General features: G+C 44.4%; 1 protein-coding gene across 9 annotated transcripts in view; it reads right to left on the bottom strand.

Annotated features, from left to right (window-relative positions):
- XYLB (xylulokinase) overlaps positions 1–24183 on the bottom strand; it is a 139231-nt gene that overhangs the window by 22395 nt on the left and 92653 nt on the right. The window lies entirely within an intron of this gene.

Here is a 24183-nt window from a genome sequence, read left to right as displayed (position 1 = left end):
AGGTTGATTCACCCAGTCCTTTGCTCACACGAAGCAGTAAATTGACATTAGCATGTTGTAAAGCAGGTGTCTGGTTGTTTCACAAAGGACCCACTTCCTTGTTCGGTACACAACAAAATGCTGAGTTTCGACTAGGCACATCACGCACCACACACATGAGCTGGACACACGGTGAAGCTGGTGATCCACTGCTTCACTGCAAACTGAACTCAACCAACTTTTCAGGGCAAACAGAGGATCATGTGAATTGGTCCTGAATCTATTGGTTATTGCAGGGATGGGTAGCCTCCAGACCACAGGCCTAATCTGGCCCACAGCGATTCGCCATCCAGCTGGTGGAGGCTTGGTCAGACTTTGTGAGCCCCAACTCCTGGCCTGGAAGCTACCAGGGGCTTGGGGAGGAAGCAAGGAGGGGTGACCTTTGTCTCCAGCTTGGAGTTGGAGAGGAGGGCTTGGATCTGCCCTATAGTTCCACTGTGCAGATGATCCTTGCCTACTCCCTGGTCTAAGTTAGAGAAGGAGGAAGACTGGGACTCCTCTCATCACCCCTGTAAGAGGGTGATGCAATATTCACCATGCAAGAGTGGCGAGCAGAACTGTAGAGTCCTGAACATAATTTTATATTGTAGCTTTGGGGTGGAGTGGGGTGGGGGTGGGGGAATTTCCATGTGCCTCAGCTTAGGTTTCCATTACACAAATATTAATTGGAAGGTGAGCCGTGAAGTTTGCAAAATTCCAGAAAACAGATCCCTTTATGATGTTCACAAATCAGACACCAATGAAATGTCGGCAAACCCTAGGGGTATAGTAATGAAATTTGGTCCAGACATGAACCTGTAGTAAAGAAGGAAAAATGAGCCCATAGCAAAACAACAGAATTCTCTTCAAACTTGGTATAATCCTGATTTTACATAGTGGGACAGGTAACCAGCTGCATACTGCTCGTGTGAAGTTTCTAAGCCCAGCACACTTTACTTGGGTGCAGCCTTTCACAATGCAGACAAGGGCTCTGCAGAGAGGGGACTTCATTCCACCGATAAATTTAATCAGCTCTTCCTCTTTGGAGGATATTCAGTGATGCACAAATTGGGTTTAAAAAGCCATTAAGATCTCTGTCAATGTCAGTAAACAAATAAACCACACAGCCGAGTGATTCCTTGGAGAAAACAAGTTTCAATTATACCTGCGCACAGTGACAGAGCCCTGCCAATATTTTCAGGAACATGACATAGAAGCCAGTGAAAAATAACCACGAAAACCACTACGCTTAGAAAACAAAGCAACAACAAAAAAAGCCAAACAACCATTCTAAAATCCTTATAGTTTGATACAGAAGATGCTTTTCTTCTGTTTTATATGCAGAGGCAAGAGGCCAATAAGTGACATTACAGTAAAACAGAGGTGCAGTCATAGTTCTGGGTCTCCTTAGATGAGGCAAGGCCAGCCCAACATTTCTGCACCCCAAGCTGCTGAACTGTGTAAAACAAGAGGAGTGGAGTCCTAGAGTTGCTTGCTATGTTGCAGGGAATGCTGGAGCATAATTCTCGGGTTGCATCCTATTTCATCGCGTCCCTCAAATGTTTGTTTCCCCATCTCAAAAAAGGCTATCATAGAGCTGGAAAAGGTTCAACAAAAGGCAACCAAAATGATCAGGGGATTGAAGCACTTTCCCTGCAAAGAAAAACTAATACATAGGAGGCTTTTTCACTTACATAAAAAGCCAACTAAGGCAATACTTAATAGGGCTGTGGAGAAAGTGGAGAGAGCAAAAACTTTTTGTCCCTTTCTCATAATACTAGATCTCGGGGGTCATCCAAGGAAAATGAAGCTGATTGGCAATAGATTTGGGACAGACAAGTACTTCTTCACTCAGTGCATTAACTTATGGAATTTGCTGCCACGAGATGTGGCAATGGCCACTAGCTTTAAAAGGAGATTAGACAAAAGTTCATGGAGGATCTGTCCAGCATTGCCTATTAGTCATGATGGCTATAGGGCCCTCCATGTTCAGACCTAGTGTGTCAGTGAATACCAACTGCTTGAGCACAACAGGAGAAGGCTGTTTCCTTAATGCCTTGCCATGGGCTTCATGGAAGAATTTGGTTGGCCGCTCTGAAAAGCAAGATACTGGACTAGATGCACCTTTTCTGTGGTCTGTCAGGGCTCGTCTTATTCTCATCCGTGACCATGCGGCTTGCTTTTGCTATCAGGCCTGCTTTGATTGATAGCCATGCATCTTAGGTGTATTGCTTGATCTCAGTAAGCACATAAAATCTCAGTGAATGAAGGGCATCCTCGTAGGATTCAGCCCTGGAGCTGTGGTCAGAGCTAGTTCCCAGAAACAAAGTCCAAAGCAAATCCACACAGTGCTTAAATTATGGGAGGAAAAATAGGGGGAGCCCTTTTTGAAATTTTCAAGCCCCATGCCCTGACTGATCCCACTTTAGACAAAGTATGCCTTTTTCTAGTTTGCCTTTCAAAAAAAGTAGCTAAGGATGCAATCCTATGCATGTTTAGACAGACAAGGGGTCTTACAACTCCCAGCATCTGGGGCATGCTGGGACTTGTAGAAGGTTTTCTGTCTAAACAATCATAGGATTGCGCCCTAAGGAGGCCAGACATCCTCTCATCTGCCTTTAATTTGAGCACTGAATCCTCATAAACCCAAGCCGCTAAGGACATTTGACACTCCCTGTAGAATGTAAGTCCTAGGATTGTCAGGCAAAGCAAGCCAAAATCAAAACCTGAGGCAGCCTTCAGACACAGTTCTAATTATCCAAGACATGCAAAAGGGCAGGGAAGCAAGGAAATCACCCCAAAAAACAGTGGTTGAGGGAAAGGAGGTGGGGCCAGGAGAAGTGGGCATGGTCATCTGGGGAGCTCTGGGGGACCAATTTGACCCCCAGGCCTGAGGTTCCATAGCCCTGCCTTAGAGACCTCTCTTCTTAGCACTTTACATACGACACCAAAAAGCATACGGTTGGCCCTATACAATTAGTGTTAACATTGCAACCTTCCTTTTGCTTGGACCCGAGATTTTAAAACAAGAAACTGCTGTGGGCGGCCATATTAAGATTGCAAGCTTCAGCAAACAGACAGGCAAATAAGCCGAAAGAATCCTTTAAAGAATCATTCTTTTCCTCCATCAACCTGCTTATGTAGATTGGTAGCTGATGCGTACCTTAACAGGCAAGCACCAGGTGGTACCAATCTATTCACTGGACAGGGCTCTTACAAACAGGATGGTGGCGTTGCCTAGCAACAAGAAGATACTTAAGGCTTGAAATTTAGCTTACAGAAATCTAACAGCCCAAAGAGAAACAAAGCCACGGTCTAATCTAAGATTTATCATCTTAACTGGGCTGGGAGGGGGAGAAGAGGATGAAGGCAATACAATTAGTATATTTTTAGAAAGAATAATTAATTGGCAAAACAATACAAAACTGCCGACATGCAAACTGCAACATGTGCTTGATTAAGCTAAAAGTTGATGATCAAAAGATGATGAAGAAATTAACTCAAGAAGAGCCCTACAAGCCAGTAGTTCATGTGGGTGAAAACGAGCTACAGTAGCCTAAGAAACCAGTTTATCGGACTGGTTTGTAGCTGCTGTTGTATGTGGTAGGCTTTGTTTTTATGTCATTTTTTTTAGGATGCTTGCTACTGTTACTGTTGTTACTACCTTATCAGTTTTTATTATGTAAGTGTTATTGTTGTATGCTGCCTTGGAAGTGCTCCAGGCCTGAAAAGCGGCCAAGAAATATTTTAAATTAAATAAATAAATATAAAATAAATAAGTAATGTGAGCCAAGCACCAGGATATCCCCAGTTCCAATGTTGCCTTTGCCATGAACAAAGAAGTTGGCCGTATAAAAGCCTCTCTCTCTCTCTCACTCTCAGCCTCAGCTCCCAGTCTGCAACTTAAGGACAGTAAGGGCACAATCCTATGCACGTCTACACAGAGATAAGTCCTACAACCATGCTGGCTGGGGCATGCTGGGAGTTGCAGGACATTTCAGTGTAGACATGCACAGTATTGTGCCTTAAGTCAATCATGCTGGCTGTATGCCACCTGCAGGTTCAGAGGCAGTATTCCAGTAACATGGGAGTAACAGTTCCTGAGGAACAATGCTGGAGGGCCATGTTTCCTCTAGGCATCTGTTTGGACACGGTGGGAAACAGGATGCTGGACTAGACAGGCCTTTGATCTGATCTAACAGGGCTCTTCTTATGCCTGGCCTACCTCCCAAGTTTGTTGTAAGGGTTATTGGGATCACTGAGCTATGTGGACTCATGGAACACACTAAATCAGGAGTGGGCAACTTGTGTCCCTCCACATGTTGTTGGCCTGCAACTCCTATTATCCCTAGCCAGCATAGCCAATGGTAGGGCATGATAGGAGTTGCAGTCTATTAGCATCTGGAGGCCCACAGGTTGCCCACCCTCGAAGTAAATGCTAAGCCTATAAATGTAAATGCTACGTGTTGTTACTATCGAGGCCAACATCAAGGGTAGGCACAACTGGGCACTTGCCAAGGGCCCACACCCTAGCAGGGGCCCACTGACAAGAGCCCCCTGGAGTTGCACCTTCTCTTCACCATTGCAACCTGCTTGTTCACCTGCCTCTTGCTCTGGCCCAGACAACAGTGGTGGTGAGAAGGAGGCACAGTAGATACCATGGCCTGCTTGGTCACTGGCTCTCTGCCTGTCAAGCAAGCAAGTGGTAACAATGATGAGAAACAGGAAGAGGAGCAATAGAAGCTCGTGACAGTGGGGGTGAGATGACTGAGGGAGAGGGGCCATGGAGGATGTCTTGCCCAAAGGCCCTCAGAAATCTGGAACCAGCACTGATTACTATAGAGGTGCCATCCCCAATTTCAGGGATTTGCTCATCTGCTCCAGATCTGTTGGGAAATCTTATGTTCATGTTACAAATTCAACATGAGATTAAATTTTGTTCACAAGTGCAGACATGAGAAACTTCTGAAACTACAGGTATGTAACCCAAGAAGCCATCCAAATTTGCTTCACAAAAGACATCCGGGCTCTTGTGATGTCTTTTACATGGAAACCCATCACCACTTTCAAAACCACGAAAGGTTTTATTCCATGTTTGGATTCAGAGGCATTTGACCGAATTAAGTGGGGAATGTACACCTGGGAGCCACCTGAAATACTCTTGGCTTTAAGTATGTGCTATAAATTCCTGCTTTTAATGATCACTAAATGTCACCAAACTCTTTTTTGTTGTTCAGTCGTTCAGTCGTGTCCGACTCTTCGTGACCCCATGGACCATAGCACGCCAGGCCTTCCTGTCCTGCGCTCTCTCCCGGAGCGTGCTCATGTTCATATTCATTGCATCGGTGATACTATCTAGCCATCTCATCCTCTGCCGTCCCCTGCTCCTTTTGCCTTCAGTCCTTCCCAGAATCAGGGTCTTTTCCAGAGAGTTTTCTCTTCGCATTAGGTGGCCAAAATATTTGAGCTTCAGCTTCAGGATCTGTCCTTCCAATGAGCTACTGAGCCATATTAAACAACAACGGGACTGTGGGGATGTGAACAGCACTGAAACTGCCTTTGAATGACTTGGGTCAAAATTACATTCCCTCCAGAACATTCACATGACCCTCATGAGGACAAATCAATCATAGAATAACAATGAAAGATGGAGAGGGAAATAATGACAACAGCATTCATCACAGAAGACACACGTCATTCATTTGTTCATTCATTCAGCCACAGAAAGGCTGACCTGTTGATTTCAAACCCTTCTCTCTTGTTTAATGATAGTCCAAAGGAATAATCTGCAGTGGACGGACACAAGTTCTGTGGCTAGCAAGAGACACTTGCAAAGGGGTTCGCCAATGGCCCATCACACAAACAATATCATACAGCTGGAAAGGGTACAGAAAAGGCCAACCAAAGCTAGCGAGAAGTTGCAGCACCTTCCTGATGAGGAAAGGCTAATGGATTTGGGGGTTGTGTGTGTGTGTGTGTGTGTGTGTGTGTATATATATATATATATATATATATATATAGAAACCTAAAGGGGTGACATGTTAGAGGTTTATAAAATTATGAATAGTGTGGGAGCAAAGATAAGAGATTTTTCTCCCTCTCTCATAATGTATCTTTCTCAGTGGCCACTCCCAGAATCTGGAACTCCCTCTCTGCTGTCCTTCTGCTGGCAGGTAAAGACGTTTTATTCAGAAAGGCACTGGGGATGTAAGCAACATTAGAAGTCTGCTGCTGAAGGGGGTTTTAACTGGTTGAATGCTGTCTATTTCTTTTAATGTTGCATTTCTAAATAATTTGTTTTTACGTTACGTTTTAATTAAGATTTTGTTTTAAATCTCTTTTTCATTATTGTTAGCCACCCTGAGCACCGTTTGGGGTGGAAAGGTGGAATATAAATTTAACAAATAAACATTGTAACTCAAGGTGTCCCAATGAAATTCATTATCAGGAGGTTCAGGACAAAAGCAAACAAAAAATACGCCTTTACACAACACAAGTAATTTACAGAATTCACTGCCACAAGCTGCAGCGACAGCCATTAGCTTAGATGGCTTTTAAAAGGGGGATTAAACAAAATCTTCGAGGATAATTCTATCAATGGTACTAGTCATTATGGTTACATGAAACTTCCATATTCAGAAGCAGTATGCCTGGGATCTCCAAAGGGGTTCCCATGGGCACCAATCTGCCCTCAGAAAACTCTTGGTGCCTGCCAGGCTCCCTGTCTTTCCTAATTTTTACTTTATTTCTTAAGACTGGTTAAAAAAATGTAACTAAGAGATTGGCATGCTGCAAAGCAAAGGGCTGCCCACCAGCATCATTTTTGTTTGGGTTCAAAACAGTGGTTTTGGGGTTTTGGAACTCAAACCCTACCTTTGTCTTGTTCTGAGGTTCTTGGACAAATTACTTTCCTTTTACTCCCACCAATTTGCCTTCCAGGAAAGGAGTGTTTTGGCCAAGCCCACCATGTCAGCCATTTTGTGAATGGGCAAGCCCCCCATGAAAGCCATTTTGTGAGAGCACCCACAACACCCTCTCAAAATTCTAAATGTGCCCACTGACCCAAAAAGGCTGGGCAACTCTGCAATATGCTATGAATGCCAGTGAAGGAGAGCTCTTGCCATCATGCCCTGCATGCCGGCTTCACAGAGGGAAGTTGGCCACTGTTGTAAACAGGATGCTGGTCTTTGGGCTGATCCAACAGATATCTTATGTTCTCCACCATCACCCACCCACACCTTTGTATTTACCTTTTCCACATCAGTCCTTCACTACACGGTAATATTATAAAAAATGATGACTTCATATAAAAACAAGTTAACCTATGTTAAGAACTATGGGAATATGAAGCATAAACACATGGAAGTCAAAGTGGATAGATATCTGCCTAGACAGGTCTCTGACACTTCTAAATGAAACGTGGTCACTGCGGAAAAGGAACTTCTACTTTAAACACCACCTCTCCCACCTCCACTTAAAAAAACAAAACCAGTGGTGTGTTATGGTCCTCCTGCCCTATTCTCATTGGTGCTGCTGCTATGGAAAATGCCTAACTATGTGGAAAGAGACATGGGTGCCCTGCAAACTCTAACTGCAGCGGTCAGCAAACTTGAAGGCTACAAGTGGTTATCCAATGGGGTTCAGGCTACAACAGAGGTGGTCTGAATCCAGGCAGAGGTTAGAACACAGTCAGTCAGTCAGTCAGTCAGTCAAAGAGGATCAGGCAACAGCAGGAGTGAGCAATACAACAAGGAAGAGGTCAAACACAGTAAATCAGTCAGGTACATTACGCAGTCCAGAAGCAGGGTCATTAGGAAGTCCAAAAGGTCAGGAAAAAGGGCATCAATCACAGGGCACGGTTCAGGAAGCAAGGTATACGGCACAGAGCTTGGATGAACAATGTTGTTCCAATGCTGGCTGGGTTTTCAGTGAAGGCTTTTAAGCTCAAAGCCTGCTGGACCCCATCCAGAACTCAGCTACTATAATCCAAGCTCCCTTTCCAGAACCTTATCCCTTCTGGAGGAGAGCACACCTTCGCACAGAAGCTCTACTAGCCTGTCACTTGAGGTGACAACAATCCAGGGGCCAGGGAGAGGCAGAGGCAGAGTCTCTTTCTCCTGACAGGGACAGCCCTGCAGCCATCTCCCCTGAGGGTTCAGGCTCCTGTGGGTGCCTGGTGGCAGTCCTTGGTCTGGGGTACCCTGGGCTTCCGGGGCTCCTAGCTCTTCCTCTGAGGAGGACTCCTCCAGTGAGGGCATGACAATGGAAGATAGCACAACAACAGCTCCATGGGTTAGAGAGAGAACTTGTTAGTCAAGAAGGCAGTTCCTCCAACCCTTCCTTCACCAAAAACGGAGTTCTTATGCGCACTGCTGCCCCTTGTAGTCAGACATATGGCAATACTTGGCAAAAATGCAGAACCATTTTGAGATTTGGTTAACTGTTAAAAGGTTTGCATCTCTCAAAATTGCCTTCAATGAAACACTCAATTCAGGTTTTAAAATATGTGGAAAGCTACCATCTCTTCTTCAGTATTTCTCTTGTACACACACACACACACACACACACACAGCCTCAGAAACCAACATAATTGGCCCCTCCATTTTATTGATCTCCTATGCATCTTTTCCCCCCTTTCTTCCAATTTGGCAACATGCATTTCTCACTGCAAGGTGCCCAGAACTGACTACGCTTAGCTTCAAGTTCCCTGGCACACAAAAATATTAAAATCTCCCAAACAGTTCCAAGAGAGAAACAATGTTCCTGCTGGAGTAGCCAAATGAACCTGAGTACCTAAGTGAAGTTCCTCCCATTCTTTGAAACGCACCTGCGCATACAGGATAGAACAAGTCTGGGTTTAACTCTAGGTAGGGTCAGAGAAATCTGCTGCAGATTCAAATGAGGCTGGATTCCTTGGAATCCAGCCTCAGGAATCCACAGCACATCAGGACCACTTACCTCCGCTCCAGGAGGACTGGAGGCGGAACGGCACTCAGCTGCTTCTTGCCAGCCAGAGACGTTCGCCTCCTCCCTGTCCCTGCCGATTGCCATGTCTTTTCTTAAAAAAAAAAGAAAAAAAATAGGTGATCCGCAGGATGTGCCCATAGACTTACAACGCAAATATAGTCATGAATCTTGCGTCTAAGTCTATGTGCCCATAGGCTTATATGCAAGATTCATGGCTCTATTTCTAATTCTATGGGCACATTCTGCCAATCACTTTTTTTTTTTTTTTAAAGAAAAGACATGGCAATCGGCAAGGACAGGGAGGAGGAGAATGGCTACGGCTGGCAGAAGGGAAGGTATGCGGCTCCCAAGCTGGTTTCCCCCCTCCCCGGAATCCTCGTGGAGTGGAGCTGCTCCGGAGGATTCTGGGGAGGGGAATCCCCTTCCCCGCCACGGATTCCCCACCAGAACAGATGGTGGGGAATCCATACACCCCTAACTCTAGGGCAAGCACCACCAGCAAAGCAACAAACACAGGTTTGTAACAAATGCAAGGGTCCCAGTTTCAATGACTTTAGAGTGGCAGTTCCAGTTTTCAACTGGATGTGGACATTAGGGAGATAACCAACATTAGGAATATTGGCTTGCCCCATTGAGATGCAGACGCAACAGGCCAGTTCACACGATCGCAGCGAGGGAAATAAGCCACAGTGGCTTATTACAATCACAACAAGGGAAATAAGCCACAGTGGCTTATTACAATCACAACAAGGGAAATAAGCCACAGTGGCTTATTTCTCCCACCACGTGTGCCGGCCAGATTTCCCTAAGTATTTGCCATGTTGTCCAAACTTGGGCAGCGTGGTTTGTTGCGGGGGGGGGGGGCAGAACACTCAAATAAGCCAACAACAGCCCACTGTGGCTTGTTAACCACTGGCGGTTTTTGTATGAGTGCCAATCTTGTCATTTTCTTCACTTTACGAATTATACAGGGTTCCAGCATCAACAAGGAGTCCAAGAAGGGCCCCTGATAAGGCCACCACTTCCTCCTTGCAAGAGGATAAAAGCACTCCTTTGTCTTGCCAATCCAACATTTGTTTGTATTTATTTAATAAATTTGTTGGCTGCCTTTCAGAGCAGAGGCCCTCCCGAGGCGGCTTACAGCAATAAAATGCATAAACATCTCTAATTTGCCACAATACTGAAAACATAGCCAATCTGTTCATTTTATTTATTTATTTACTTACTTACTTACAATATTTGTATACTGCCCCACATCTAAGACAGATTATGGAGCGGTGAATGTAAGAGGTGAAATAGCAAAAAGTTAACAAGAATTTAAAACACCGTACTAAAATTATTCCCCTTCATGGATCACTGCCTTGTTGTGGCGAAGGGGCTTGCGTAACTCAGTGAAGCCATAAGCTATGCCGTGCAGGGCCACCCAAGACGGACAGGTCATGGCAGAGAGTTCTGACAAAATGTGGTCCACTGGAGAAGGAAATGGCAACCCACTCCAGTATTCTTGCCAAGAAAACCCCATGGAACGTATCACAAGGCTAAAAAATATGACGCCGGAAGATGAGCCCCTCAGGTCGGAAGGTGTCCAATATGCTACTGGGGAAGAGCAGAGGGTATTTCCAAGTAGCGCCAGAAAGAGTGAAGCGGCTGGGCCAAACCCGAAAGGACACTCAGCTGTGGATGTGTCTGGAGGTGAAAAGAAAATCCGATGCTGTAAAGAACAATATTGTTTAGGAACCTGGAATGTCAGATCAATGAATCAAGGTAAGCTGGAGGTGGTCAAACATGAGATGGCAAGATTGAACATCGACATCTTGGGAATCAGCGAACTAAAATGGACAGGCATGGGCGAATTTAATTCAGGTGACCATCATATCTACTATTGTGGGCAAGAATCCCTTAGAAGAAATGGAGTAGCACTCATAGTCAACAAAAGGGTGGGAAAAGCAGTACTGGGGTACAATCTTAAAAATGATAGAATGATCTCAGTACGAATCCAAGGCAAACCATTCAACATCACAGTAATTCAAGTCTATGCCCCAACCACTGAGGCCGAAGAAGCTGAGGTTGATCGGTTCTATGAAGACCTACAACACCTTCTAGAACTAACACCAAAAAAAGACGTCCTCTTCATCATAGGGGATTGGAATGCTAAAGTAGGAAGTCAAGAAATCACCGGGATAACAGGCAGGCATGGCCTTGGTGTACAAAATGAAGCAGGACAAAAGCTAATAGAGTTTTGCCAAGAGAACATGCTGATCATAGCAACCACTCTTTTCCAACAGCACAAGAGGCGACTCTACACATGGACATCACCAGATGGTCAATATCGAAATCAGATTGATTATGTCCTTTGCAGCCAAAGATGGAGAAGCTCTATACAGTCAGTAAAAACAAGACCTGGAGCTGACTGTGGCTCAGATCATGAGCTGCTTCTTGCAAAATTTCGGCTTAAATTGAAGAACGTCGGGAAAACCACTAAACCGTTCAGGTATGACCTAAATCATATCCCTGATGAATATACAGTGGAGGTGAGGAATAGATTTCAGGGATTAGACCTGATAGACAGAGTGCCTGAGGAACTATGGACGGAGGTCCGTAACATTGTTCAGGAGGCAGCAACGAAATCCGTCCCGAAGAAAATGAAATGCAAGAAAGCCAAGTGGCTGTCTGATGAGGCTTTACAAGTAGCTCACGAAAGAAGGGAAGCGAAAAGCAAGGGAGAAAGGGGAAGATATACCCAACTGAATGCAGAGTTCCAGAGAATAGCAAGGAGAGACAAGAAGGCCTTCTTAAATGAACAATGCAAAGAAATCGAGGAAAACAATAGAATGGGAAAGACTAGAGATCTCTTCAAGAAAATTGGAGATCTCAAGGGAACGTTTTGTGCAAAGATGGGCATGATAAAGGACAAAGAAGGCAGGGACCTAACAGAAGCAGATGAGATTAAGAAGAGGTGGCAAGAATACATAGAAGAACTATACAGGAAAGATCTGAATGTCCCTGATAGCCATGATAGTGCGGTCACTGAACTTGAGCCGGACATCCTCGAGAGTGAAGTCAAGTGGGCCTGAGGAAGCATTAGTAACAACAAAGCTAGTGGAGATGACAGTCTCCCAGCTGAGCTATTTAAAATCCTAAAAGATGATGCTGTTAAAGTGCTGCATTCAATATGCCAACAAATCTGAAACACTCAACAGTGGCCACAAGACTGGAAAAGGTCAGTTTACATTCCAATTCCAAAGAAGGGCAATGCCAAAGAGTGTTCAAACTACCACACAATTGCGCTCATTTCACATGCCAGCAAGGTAATTCTCAAAATCCTACAAGCTAGGCTTCAGCAGTATGCGAACCGAGAACTACCAGAAGTACAAGCTGGGTTTAGAAGAGGCAGAGGAACTAGAGATCAAATCGCCAACATTTGCTGCATCATGGAGAAAGCAAGAGAATTCCAGAAAAACATCTATTTCTGCTTCATTGACTACGCTAAAGCCTTTGATTGTGTGGATCACAACAAACTGTGGCAAATTCTTAAAGTGATGGGAGTACCTGACCACCTTACCTGTCTCCTGAGAAACCTGTACGAGGGTCAAGAAGCAACAGTAAGAACCCGACATGGAACAACCGATTGGTTCAAAATTGGGAAAGGGGTACGACAAGGCTGCATATTGTCACCCTGCTTATTTAACTTATATGCAGAGTACATCATGAGAAATGCCGGATTGGATGAATCAGAGGTCGGAATTAAGATTGCCGGGAGAATTATCAACAACCTCAGATATGCAGACGATACCACCCTAATGGCAGAAAGTGAAGAGGATCTCAAGAGCCTCTTGTTGAGGGTGAAAGAGGAGAGTGCAAAAGCTGGTTTGAAACTCAACATTAAAAAAACGAAGATCATGTCATCTGGCCCTATCACTTCCTGGCATATAGAAGGGGAAGAAATGGAAGCAGTGACAGATTTTACTTTCTTGGGCTCCAAGATCACCGCAGATGGTGACTGTAGCCATGAAATTAAAAGACGCTTGCTCCTTGGGAGGAAAGCTATGGCAAACCTAGACAGCATAGGAAGAAGCAGAGACATCACCTTGCCGACAAAGGTCCGTCTAATCAAAGCTATGGTTTTCCCAGTAGTAATGTATGGTTGTGAGAGCGGGACTATAAGGAAGGCTGAGCGCCGAAGAATTGATGCTTTCGAACTGTGGTGCTGGAGAAGACTCTTACGAGTCCCCTGGACTGCAAGGAGGTCAAATCAGTCCATCCTAAAGGAAATCAACCCTGACTGCTCATTGGAAGGACAGATAATGAAGCTGAAGCTCCAATATTTTGGCCACCTAATGCGAAGAGAAAACTCCCTGGAAAAGACCCTGATGCTGGGAAAGACTGAAGGCAAAAGGAGAAGGGGACGGCAGAGGATGAGATGGCTAGATAGCATCACGGATGCAATGAATATGAACTTGAGCACGCTCCGGGAGAGAGCGCAGGACAGGAAGGCCTGGCGTGCTATGGTCCATGGGGTCACGAAGAGTCGGACACGACTGAACGACTGAACAACAACAACTAAAATTATTATTTTTAAAAACAGGATGCCAATAAAAACCACAGCCGGTCAGTTGAGGAATGTTTCCTGGAATAGAGCTGTTCTCAGGAGGCACCAGAAGCAACACACTGTTGGTGCCTGTCTGACCTCCAGGGGCAGGGAGTTCCAAAGGAAGGGGGTCACCACACTGAAGGCTCTTCATGCTACCCTGTTGACACACTGCATCCTAATATCCCTCAAAAACTTCCAAGGCAACAAGAGAAGATGCAATAGGTCTGCCTCTCACCATATTCTCCCACTGTTTCCTGTGTCCTGCTGGCTACCAAGTAAAATGGGAAAGCCAAAAGCTAGCTATAAAAGGCTTGGAAGAATGTTAGGCAAAATTAAAAGTGGAGGAACAGGCTGGGAGGATCAGTGATGACATCTTCTCTCACTGCCTCAATACTTGCAGCACTAAAGGCAGGCTTTCTGGGTCGCGATCTTTCTACCCAAGTTACTCATATTTGTGGTATGTGACCATGGCTTCCCAATCACCTGATACAGGTGTAGGGATATCAGAGAAATCTGTTTGGGGGTCGAGTTCGATGGGTTTTCCTACACTCAGCCTCCTGGACTTCATTTCGGTTCCTGCTGCAGCATCCATCTTGATCTGCAGCAAGTCTGCAGATTTGCACAAACACCCTCTTTGCCCCACTCCATGCTGCTCTTCTGAGCCCAGAGCCTGGGGCAAATCGTGCCTCTTACGAAGCAGCGGGGCTGGGGACACGGTGTTCTAGGAACCAACCTTGGAGCACGGGGTCCGAGGTTGGTTCCTAGTACTGAACAATCCTTTGGCCATGTAGCCACTCTTTAGTGACCATAGGATTGTCTCCTATAGTGATTTTTGAGTTTCTCTCTCATTCTCCCTGGGGAATTCCAAGGAAAGATGAAAGAGTTTTGGTCAGGGAAGAAAATAAGCAAAGGTGGTAAACTGAAGCTTCTTATAGTCTCCCAAATTCCCAGAAACCTAATTATGCAAGACATGCATAAAATACAAATTTAGATCATTGCCATATTTTATAGATGAAGCACAATTCATCTTTTTTCCAAATAGAATCGAGGCGGGTGGGGGGGAGAGCACAGTTTAAAAAGACATGCTTGCAATTAAAGAAATACTCCTATCTGGATGAAGCCTCACATCACTGTGTATTTAGCATAATGGTTAAGTTAGCACTGAAGCCAAAAATGGTAATTGCATAGATTGTCATCCTTGTGCCGTAAAAATTAAAAGACCTCTCCATTGCTCAGGGCCAAAACGAATTGTACAAACTGGGGGGGTGGAGGGAAACAACACCAGGGAATTGCAAGAGGCCACAACTCCCTTGCACATGGCACTTCATGCTTCTAGACATGCACCTCTCATTTACACTTCATGGTGTTCCCTTTAGCAAACACCAAACCTGTTGTGAAAAGTGTGAATAGGGCCTGGGTGGAATAGGCTGCTCATAGGCAAGTCTCTACGTTCAGACACACGCACTATTAATATTCTCTCTATTCCCAGAAATAGTATTAAATGTTGGCTCCCCACAAAAAATACATTCTCCCTTCATTACTACTTCCAGAGGCACAGAAGGCTTTGTATGAGAAAAGGTTAATTATACAATGAATAAAATAAAGTACTTGAATAAATTGTATGTTTTATAGGCAATGGGAGGTTGAAGGTTGGTAGATTTGTCTAGTGCAGAAGAGAAAGCTTGTTCAGTATTAGTAACTGCTGCCAAGTAGCCAAATGAAGTATTAACAAGCAAGGAGGGGAGGCTCAGAACTTATCACTCTAGGAGACTGACAGCCATGTTTTTTCCCCTATGTTAGTGCCACTGGCTGTTGATAGAAATGGATTACATAAGGGCACAAAAGGAGGAACTCTTTGCCACCAAAGACTCACTGAAGTCGAAACTTGAGCATCTTCCAGGAATACTGCAAGTTCTGCCTGCTTCAATTGAGCTGGTCTTTGGGGATAACAATAATGGGTTGGATCTAGGATCTGCCTTCCAACCCTAGGTCAGGAAAGCGTGGGGAAATTTCTGCGAAGTTTCCGGAAATGTTATTCTGTTTTGCTGGGGAAGGGGGCATGGATGTTGCTTTGGTTGACCGCTCCAAGACTTCGGGGTAGGTCAACTACAAATGTAAACATATACACATATGTTTGTTAGAGACAGAGTTCCAGCACAGGCTCTAAAATCCATAATCTAGATTAATTGCCAGAGTGCAATTAACAGGAAAGTAAGGAAATGAATATAATGGTGATAAGAGAGTAACCCCAGGAATTTCTAGACCATCGAGTATATTGGCCATATTATCAAAACTGCTTGGGCAACATGTAGCAAAATACAGAGCAAGCTGTTTCTGCCTTTTTTGTAAGGTGTGGCTCCCGTTGAGATCAGCAGTGAACTGGAATTACGAACATAGGGAGTTTGCTTCAGTGCTTAAAGAGAAGATCATCATATTTTTCTAACCCAAGGACGGTTGTTCGTCTTTCAAAAAATATCAGCGTTTGTTGCTTTGCAGCATTGAATTATTCATCAAGCTCAGACACTTCCTTGTCCAATTCACTTTGTCATTTCCCTCTAACTTATTCCCAGAAGCTCTGATGAAAATATAACACAATAACACCTGCTTACAAGAGGCATTCAATTTAGTACATGTCTTGATTGAAAAGACATGTCCTGTGGTCCCAGTTAAAATTAGATGCTCTTTTTTAACGGAAGTTTGGAGGGGAGGAGGGCAATGTTATATAAAATGTTGCAATATTCCTCCAACGACCTTAAAAAAAATCATACTTTTTCTCTTTCAACATAAAAAAATAAAAAATAAACATGATACTACACCAGGGCAAAGTCCTACATTTTATTTTCCCTTATGGTCAACTGACAACTTGAAGTTAAAAGCTTCCACTGAGTTGGTATTAAAATGGCATAACACTATTAGGTTCCCAACAATTTGAGGAAGGCAAGCCTGAGAGAAAGTGTTGTTGCATGGGCCTCTAGTCCACCTGTCCACAGAATCAGAGAACTCCTTATTCATGGAATATCTTCAATTCACTGCCATGAAGCAGCATAGAGCAGGCCAAAGGCATTTTGGTGGTCAAAGCAGGAAATCCAAACGGTACCCAGCAATACCCACAAAGTAAAATAATAATAATTATTATTTATTATTATTAATAATAATAAAAGTATTATCAATAATTAATAATCTATGTAAGAAAGTGTTAGAGTAATGCTTATTTCTAGAGATCTACCACACTAATTTTGTGCATTTTCTTTTAAACTGAAGTTTCAGCAACGTAGACATGCAGAAAATTCTGAAACTCTGAAAAAATTCAAAGCTCAAGCTTTAATAGCAAAACAGTATGTTTATTTGCTCTGTGCCAAATAGTCTCCTATTGCTCTACAGTTTCGTGCCGGTTTATTTCCTCCGTGCCAAACAGTGCCTGATCTGACATCACGTGTTTTCAACCTGAACCTTAGAGAACTGCTAAGTGGTCTTTTAAAAAGGAACATGCCAAAGAGCATGTGATCTGACATCATGTGTTTTCGACCTCCATTACCTGCATGCTCCCACTTTCCTTTTTTCTGTTTTTGTTTTTGTTTGGGTTTGTTTTTGTTTTCCTTCACAGGCAAGCTTCATGGGGCACTGCTAGGCCTCGGGGCAGTTGCTAGGGCCAATGGCCACAGTCCCCCCACCCTTGGACTGTATTGTTTCAAACATGACGAATCAGAGAGCAAGGAGGAAGGGTCTGCTGCTGCTCTTCCCGTGATGCCATACGCATGGGTGGGGTTTGTGTATTTCTGTGTCTGTGAGAGAGAGCGGGTAGTGGGCTGGGCAAAGGGGCAAGAGCGGGCAGGGTACAAGACTGGCACCATATTGGATAGCTCCGTCTCAGGGAAGGTGAGAGAGGCAGCGTTTTTTCTCTTCCCCCCCCCTTCCCGGTCTCACTTTTTGCTTTTTAGGCCTGGCTGGGGGTGGGGCAACAGAGGAGGGGGGCACCAGAGGAAGAGTGGATTGTCTATGCTTTCATGCAATGGGATGGGGTTCTTATTGGAAGGAGGAAGGCTAATTGTGTGGGTGAATGACAAAGAGGGAGATGGGTTGGAAGACCCCGTTCGCTATGGTGGATGGAGGCTTGCTTTAAAGTAGTGGGAAGAGGTCATATTACTGGGGTGCTCATTGAAGGGAAGCTGACGTGGGACATAATTGGAAAGGAAGAGGGAGGGAAAGGAGGAAATGGCCCCTGAAAGTTGTTCCAGTCACAAGGGAAACAGCCAAACATAGTTTCATCCATTCATTCTCAGACTACTAGTGCCCATGGCAACACGGGCTTTATACTAGTACATTCAATATCTGAATATAATAATACATTGAATATCTCCCACTTGAGGCGACCACCTCCCTCTATTCTCATGATAGACCTGACTCCAGAAATTTGACCTTCCTTACCCAAACACACACCTTAGGTTTGTTACACTTTCACAGTTCCTCATTTCTAGCTTCATTTCATTTCAGGGCTTACTAATATCAGGGCTGTTATTCATCACAAGTGACTGGGTGGCTCTGCTGGTAAGAGCAGACCATACAAGGAATTGTGGTATGATACCGATTTCTCCTTCTGACATTGCACATGTTTATGAGCAAATATTGCTCGCTGACCAATCTTAAATTAAGTGCAAACTGAAATCACGATGAAACTGTCTTAAAAACTGCCACTTCTAAATTCACATTTGAAATTGCACAAATGTGTGCAGAACTGTGCACACCCAGCTATTGCCATAATCATGATGCAAACACTCAAACAATTAGAGTGAACTAAGCAGAAGTACCATTTGCCAACTAGCTGCATCTCCCTGGCTGCATTTCCAGTGTAGCCCTCAGTGCCAAACTTGTTACCAATCCTGTGACTAATCTTGTTCCAGGTTTATATTGGTTTAAGTTAGATGGGCAAGTGCTAGTGTCAGTCACCTTGGTTCTTGAAAGGCAAAATCAGATGCTTTAAAAAATTATCATGGATTGCTCCTCCAGCCTCACCATGCAATGAAAAGCGAGCTCACCTGACCCTTCCAGCAGCCCCTTTAAAAAGGGAGCAGGAAGAGACTTCTGGCAGGCTGATCAACAGCTCATTTTGAAACAATCTGGAAATGCCTCCCTTTTGGGACTGTATCACCAATTTAAGCTCTTGTTTCTCCTGATTGCTGCCCTGGCCCTTTCGTCAATTAGCTCCTTTCCCAAACAAGCCTGTTTGTTGCCTTGGATCCTGCTTTGTCCCATGTGGCTGTTCTCTTCCGGCCCAGCCTGAGTTTTCCTGGTTGTAATCCTGCTCAAAAGTACTTTCTTTCACCTGATCGAGCTGCGCACCTATGCACCAGCTTGCTTCCCGAAAGCTTATAAGAGCAGAATGGGGGGAAAGTATGTTTTTCTAAGAGAGCGGAAGGTTGGTAGGATGGAGGCATCACTGTATGTATTATATATTGTATAATGTAGACACTCATTTATTTTCATCCTACCATTGCCTCTGGCCACACACATTTTACAGTTTTTGAAGCACTACAAAAACCTGTGGAATGAGGACAGCATGAACACCACAGGCAACGTGATACTTCTGTCATACCACCTTCAACACTCCAAAACTATGGTTTAAGGCAATTTGTACCAATGAATAGCTAGTTAAACGAGACAGAGCTAATGGATTTGCATGGGTTCAAGCACAGCCTTAGGAAGGCTTCTTAACACCATGAGAGTTGCTTATCCTTCCAGTCCTCCCGTTTAAAGCAGAACTGAACCAACTTGCAACCCTCCAAGCCAAACACAGCCCACCAGCCACATAGAGGGGCCCATGAGGATCTCAGTTAACCTCCTGCTTTGGGTGCCTGCCATAAACTGTCAAAACTGGGGAACTACCAAGCACTTGGCAGACTACAATACCTAACTGGTGAACTGCATCCAACTTGGTGGGTCGCACGGGCTGTGCAGGTTCATCACAATCGGTACTGTTCTCAGATGGGCTCTCTGCTCCTGAAATGCAAATCCACCCCCTCACACAGTGCCTGATTTAGTCTTAGAAAATTCAACAATGCCTCGCTCCTGTCAAATATTTAGTCTTGGTTACTAAAAAACACTATCTTCAGGGAGAACATTTTCTCCCTCTGGCAACCTGTCAGTCACAGCAAATCTGCAAATAAACTGTCTGACTCTATTCCAATCATGGTAAGTAGTAAAACTGGAGCAGCTGATGCGGGTGTCCCCCCCCCCCCCGAACAAGGCTGTTTTCGCAGCTTTTAGCCAGGTTTGCTGCTTCACAGCAAAACCGATCTGATATATTGTGCGCAGGAATGAGTGACACCTTTGCTAATCATCCTATTAAACTTACCACCTTTTGGAGAAAACACACACACAAGATGACTTTTCAAGGACATCGAGACTTCTTGATTTTGTAACCAACTGATCCAGCTCTATCAACCAAAAACTACTGTAAAATCATCTAACAGCTCAACCCTCCTTGTTCACTTCAAATTAAATCCCAGTGAGTTTAACAGGGTGTACTCCCAAGTAGGTGCGCATTGGATTGCAATTTAAAGCATGTATGTGTGCTTTAATTAATAGCAAATGCTACCAATAATGGGATACCGTTACACCTTTCCTTGATTGGGACAAATGGAAAATGGGAGTGAGAAAGCTATGAAACAAATCAAGGAGAGCTAACCAAGAATGCTGACAAAGTGCGTTTTCCACCCAAAGACTAATTAGATGTAATGATAAAACAGTTAAGGAAAAGAAGAAGGCCTTTTGTTTTGCAATTTGCTGTTTAACACAGAGGGGCTTGGTACTCATCTCCTCCCCTTACTGTTCTGTGATGTAACCCATCTGTCCAGGACAAAGGGGTGGTGCTGAAATCATATCCGCCCCCTCCCAAAATAATAAGTCGATGTGGTAGGGGGGCTAGAGTATTGGGCTTGGATATGGGGACTTCTACCTTAGGTGTCCATGTTCAAAGCTCAGTGGGTAACATTAGGCAAACTGCTGTCTTTCAGCCTACCACACAGGGTTGTTATGGGGATAAAAATGCTGCTCTGAGCTCTTTGGAGGAACAGCAGTATACAAATGAGCCTCCATCAATGGAGTTGCTCAACCAGAGGAAATGTGAACAGATGAAGAGGCTGCAGGCCCTGTTGATGCGCTGAAGTGCTTTGAAATGTAGCTATTGCACAGCTTGTAAGTTGCCCGCTTTTTGGAGCTGATAGGCTTGCAGCGCTATAAGCTCCTTAAGCTCTTTAGTCTAGATCTAAGCAAACAGCTTGCTACAGTTACAAGCCTCCCTACCCTTGCTATAATGTTATTAAGCCTCTTAAACTTACTGTTTCCTCCCGGCTTCCACTGGTAGGGTTTTGTTCATTGTGCAACCAGCTAGACCCCGGACACGCACACGACATTTGTATTGTAACAACCGAGCCCCAATACATCTTGAATAGATATTTTTTAAAATCCGGTTTCTCCTGCCTATGAATTTTCATTCTGACAGTTGCACTTGATTGCAATTGGAAGACTTGACAATCTTCAACTCTGACCTCTGGAGTGGGAGAAAGAGGGTGGATCTGCATAAAGTGCCCCATGCAACTTGTTTAGCACTTTAGCATAAGGCTACAAGCATGGGAGAAGTTCTCTGAAAAAAGCAGAGACACTGCAATGCAGCAGAAGCCAGACTGACAATGCTTTTGGGGTGGTGTGGACAGCAATGCTTATGTTGGCCCCACAGGTGCCCTCAACTGGAGGCTGAAAAACATTGACAGCCTGTGGCTGTAAGAATGAAAGGCACTAAAATATCTTATCAGTTTTCCAAAGACTGCCTATGGGGAGCTGAACCCACACACAAGCTTAGACCAGGCTCAAGGGGACTGCTTCCTCCCATGGGAGGCCAGTGGCAAGCTCAGGTCCACCCTTCTGTCCCAGTCCCACTAATCTACTTGGGAACATTGTGCTGCTCTTGGGCTGAAGGCCATAAAAGCTGCCAAGGCTGGACCAAAGGAAAAGGTCCCTAACATTTAGCACTGTCCCCAACTGTGGCCAAACAAGGGAGGAGACTGAAGCTCAGGGACAGAGCAGATGCTTTGCACACAAACAGTCCTAGGACCCTGGCAACTCCAGTTAAAAAGCGCTGAGATGATAAGTTCTCATTCTCTCTCTCTCTCTCTCTCTCCCTCCCTCCCTCCCCGACACCCTGGAAGTCTGCTGCCAGACAGACTGGACAATACTGGGCTAGATGGACCAACAGTCTGACCTGGTATAAGGATGTTTCTGATGTTCTTAACCAGATGCCCCCAAAGAGCTCATAAGCAGAACAAGATGGAAAGAAACATTTGAAGCTGCATTGTTCTGAGTCAAACGATTGATCTATTCTGACCATCAGCTGCTCTTTGAAGTCTTGGGCAGAGATCTTTTCCCTCCACAGTGTCCAAGATCCTTTTATCTCGATATTCCAGACACTAAGCCTGGGATGATCTGTGTGCAGTGCTTGGACTCCACCTTTGAGCTTTGCTCTACTGCTTAGCCCCATCACCCAGTGCTCAGTAATAATCCATATGCATATGGAGGGTGCATTTCACTGTCATTAATAATAGCTCAGGATGACTGCATCCTACTGAGCTTTTTTAGCCTGGTCACTAGGCGGTTCTCCACATTTTGGGGTGAGGTTCAATGTGAACTAGTCAGGAATCTCATATAGAAATATTAAAATATTTTGTCCATGGGTGACAGCCTGTAAGAAAGGGCCTCGTCAAAAACACCAAAGAAAATGTTGTTGTCATCATGGGAATGTCATGGACAGGCACCCCGAACCATCATCTTCAGCATATTCTGACCCTTAGTTCTCAGAAGAGACTCTGGAGTCAGTGGAAGACTTAGTCATGGAAAGGCATCACGAGACTTCTATCTCCCTATAACCCAGTTCTCCAGCAGAACCCAAGAGGGCAGCTTCCCTGTTTCCAGAGGAGGCTCCATTACCATCCTCAGACTCTCCAGACCCAGGCCATGAAGAGACTAGCATGCTAAACCACTCCCATGTTGCTGCAGCTGGAGGCTGCTAAAACAGACCAGGCCCCTTTAAGGATCAAAGCCTCAGTAAAGGTAGAAGCAGAGCTAACCAGCCTAAAGGCCAGTAACTTCCTATTCAAGTTTTAGTCTTGCTGTGGTCTTCGTTGGGGCAACATACAAACAGGTTTGTCTGGCTTCCAGTCCCAGCACATCTTGGAGCTTTCCATGGTGCTGATCTCTTAACATACACACATAAGAAGAGCCATTTCACTGCTCACTCCTAATTCCAGATCAGTTATGAACAAGTTGAAAAGCACTGGTCCTAATGCAGATCCCTGTATGACACACTATTTACAACCCTCCATTGGGAGAATTTATAATTTATCCCTACTCTCCGCTTTCTGTTCTTTAAGAGGACCTCTCCTCTTATTCTATGACTGCTTATTTTGTTCAGGAGTCTTTGGTGAAGGACTTTGTCAAAAGCCTTTTGGAAGTCCAAGTAAACAATGTCTACCAGATCACCCCTTGTCTACATGTTTATTGACACTCTCAAAGAACTCTAAAAGGTTAGTGAGACAGGACTTACATTTACGAAAACACGTTGATTCTTTTTCAGCAGGGCTTGTCTTTCTATATGCTTACTAATAATGCTTTCAATCAATTTACCCGGAACAGACATTAAGCTAACCAGGCTGTAATTTCCCAGATCCCTCCTCAATCCCTTTTTTAAAATTGGTGTTAAACTGGCCATCTTCCAGTCCTCTTGTACTGACCTTAGGGACATGTTGCATAGTCTGGCTAGAAGATCAGCAATTTCATATTTGAGTTCTTTAAGAACTCTAGGATGGATACCATCTGGTCCTGGTGATTTATTTACTTTCAATCTGTCAATAAGTTTGGGGACTTCATCTCTTGTCACCACTATTTGCCTCAGTTCTTCAGACTACCTTCCTGAAAACATCAGTTCAAGCACCGGTATCTGTCCTATATCTTCTGCAGTGAAGACCGATGAGAATTAATTCAGCTTCTCTGCAATCTCCTTGTCTTCCTTCAGTACTCCTTTAACTCCATTATCATCCAACAGTCCAACTGCCTCCCTAGCTGGTTTCCTACTTCTGATGTATTTAAAGAATTCTTTATTGTTGGCCTTGATATTGTTAGCAATATGCTCTTCAAAATGCTTTTTGCATCTCTTAATGACTGCTTGCATCGCCTTTGTGCAAGCTTGTGCTTCCTTTTGTTTTCCTCATTTGGGCAAAACTTCTATTTTCTGAAGGATGCTCTCTTTTCTCCAATGGTTTCCTTGATACTGCTTGCCAACCATGCTGGCGACCTGTTGGACTTGGTGCTACCTTTCCTAACCTGTGGCATACATTTTAGCTGAGCTTCTCTTATTGTGGTTTTGAGTATTTTGCTCCAAGCATTTTGAAAGGATGTAACGTTCTTGACTCCCCCTTTCAACTTCCTTTTCAGTTCCTTCATTTTAGAGAAGCTTCCTCTTTCAAAGCCAAATGTGACTCTGTTGGACTTCCTGGGTAATTTTCCACTTCTCTTTCCGCCTTGATTATTGAGAAACCTCACCCAACCTGATCTCTGCTCAA

This window comes from Heloderma suspectum, chromosome 5 (genome assembly GCF_057233095.1).
Source record: "Heloderma suspectum isolate Gila_16-S chromosome 5, 16-S_ref, whole genome shotgun sequence".
Classification (NCBI taxonomy): Eukaryota; Metazoa; Chordata; class Lepidosauria; order Squamata; family Helodermatidae; genus Heloderma; species Heloderma suspectum.
The sequence above is the reverse complement of the archived record's forward strand: the minus strand, read 5'-3'. Positions and strand labels throughout refer to the sequence as shown.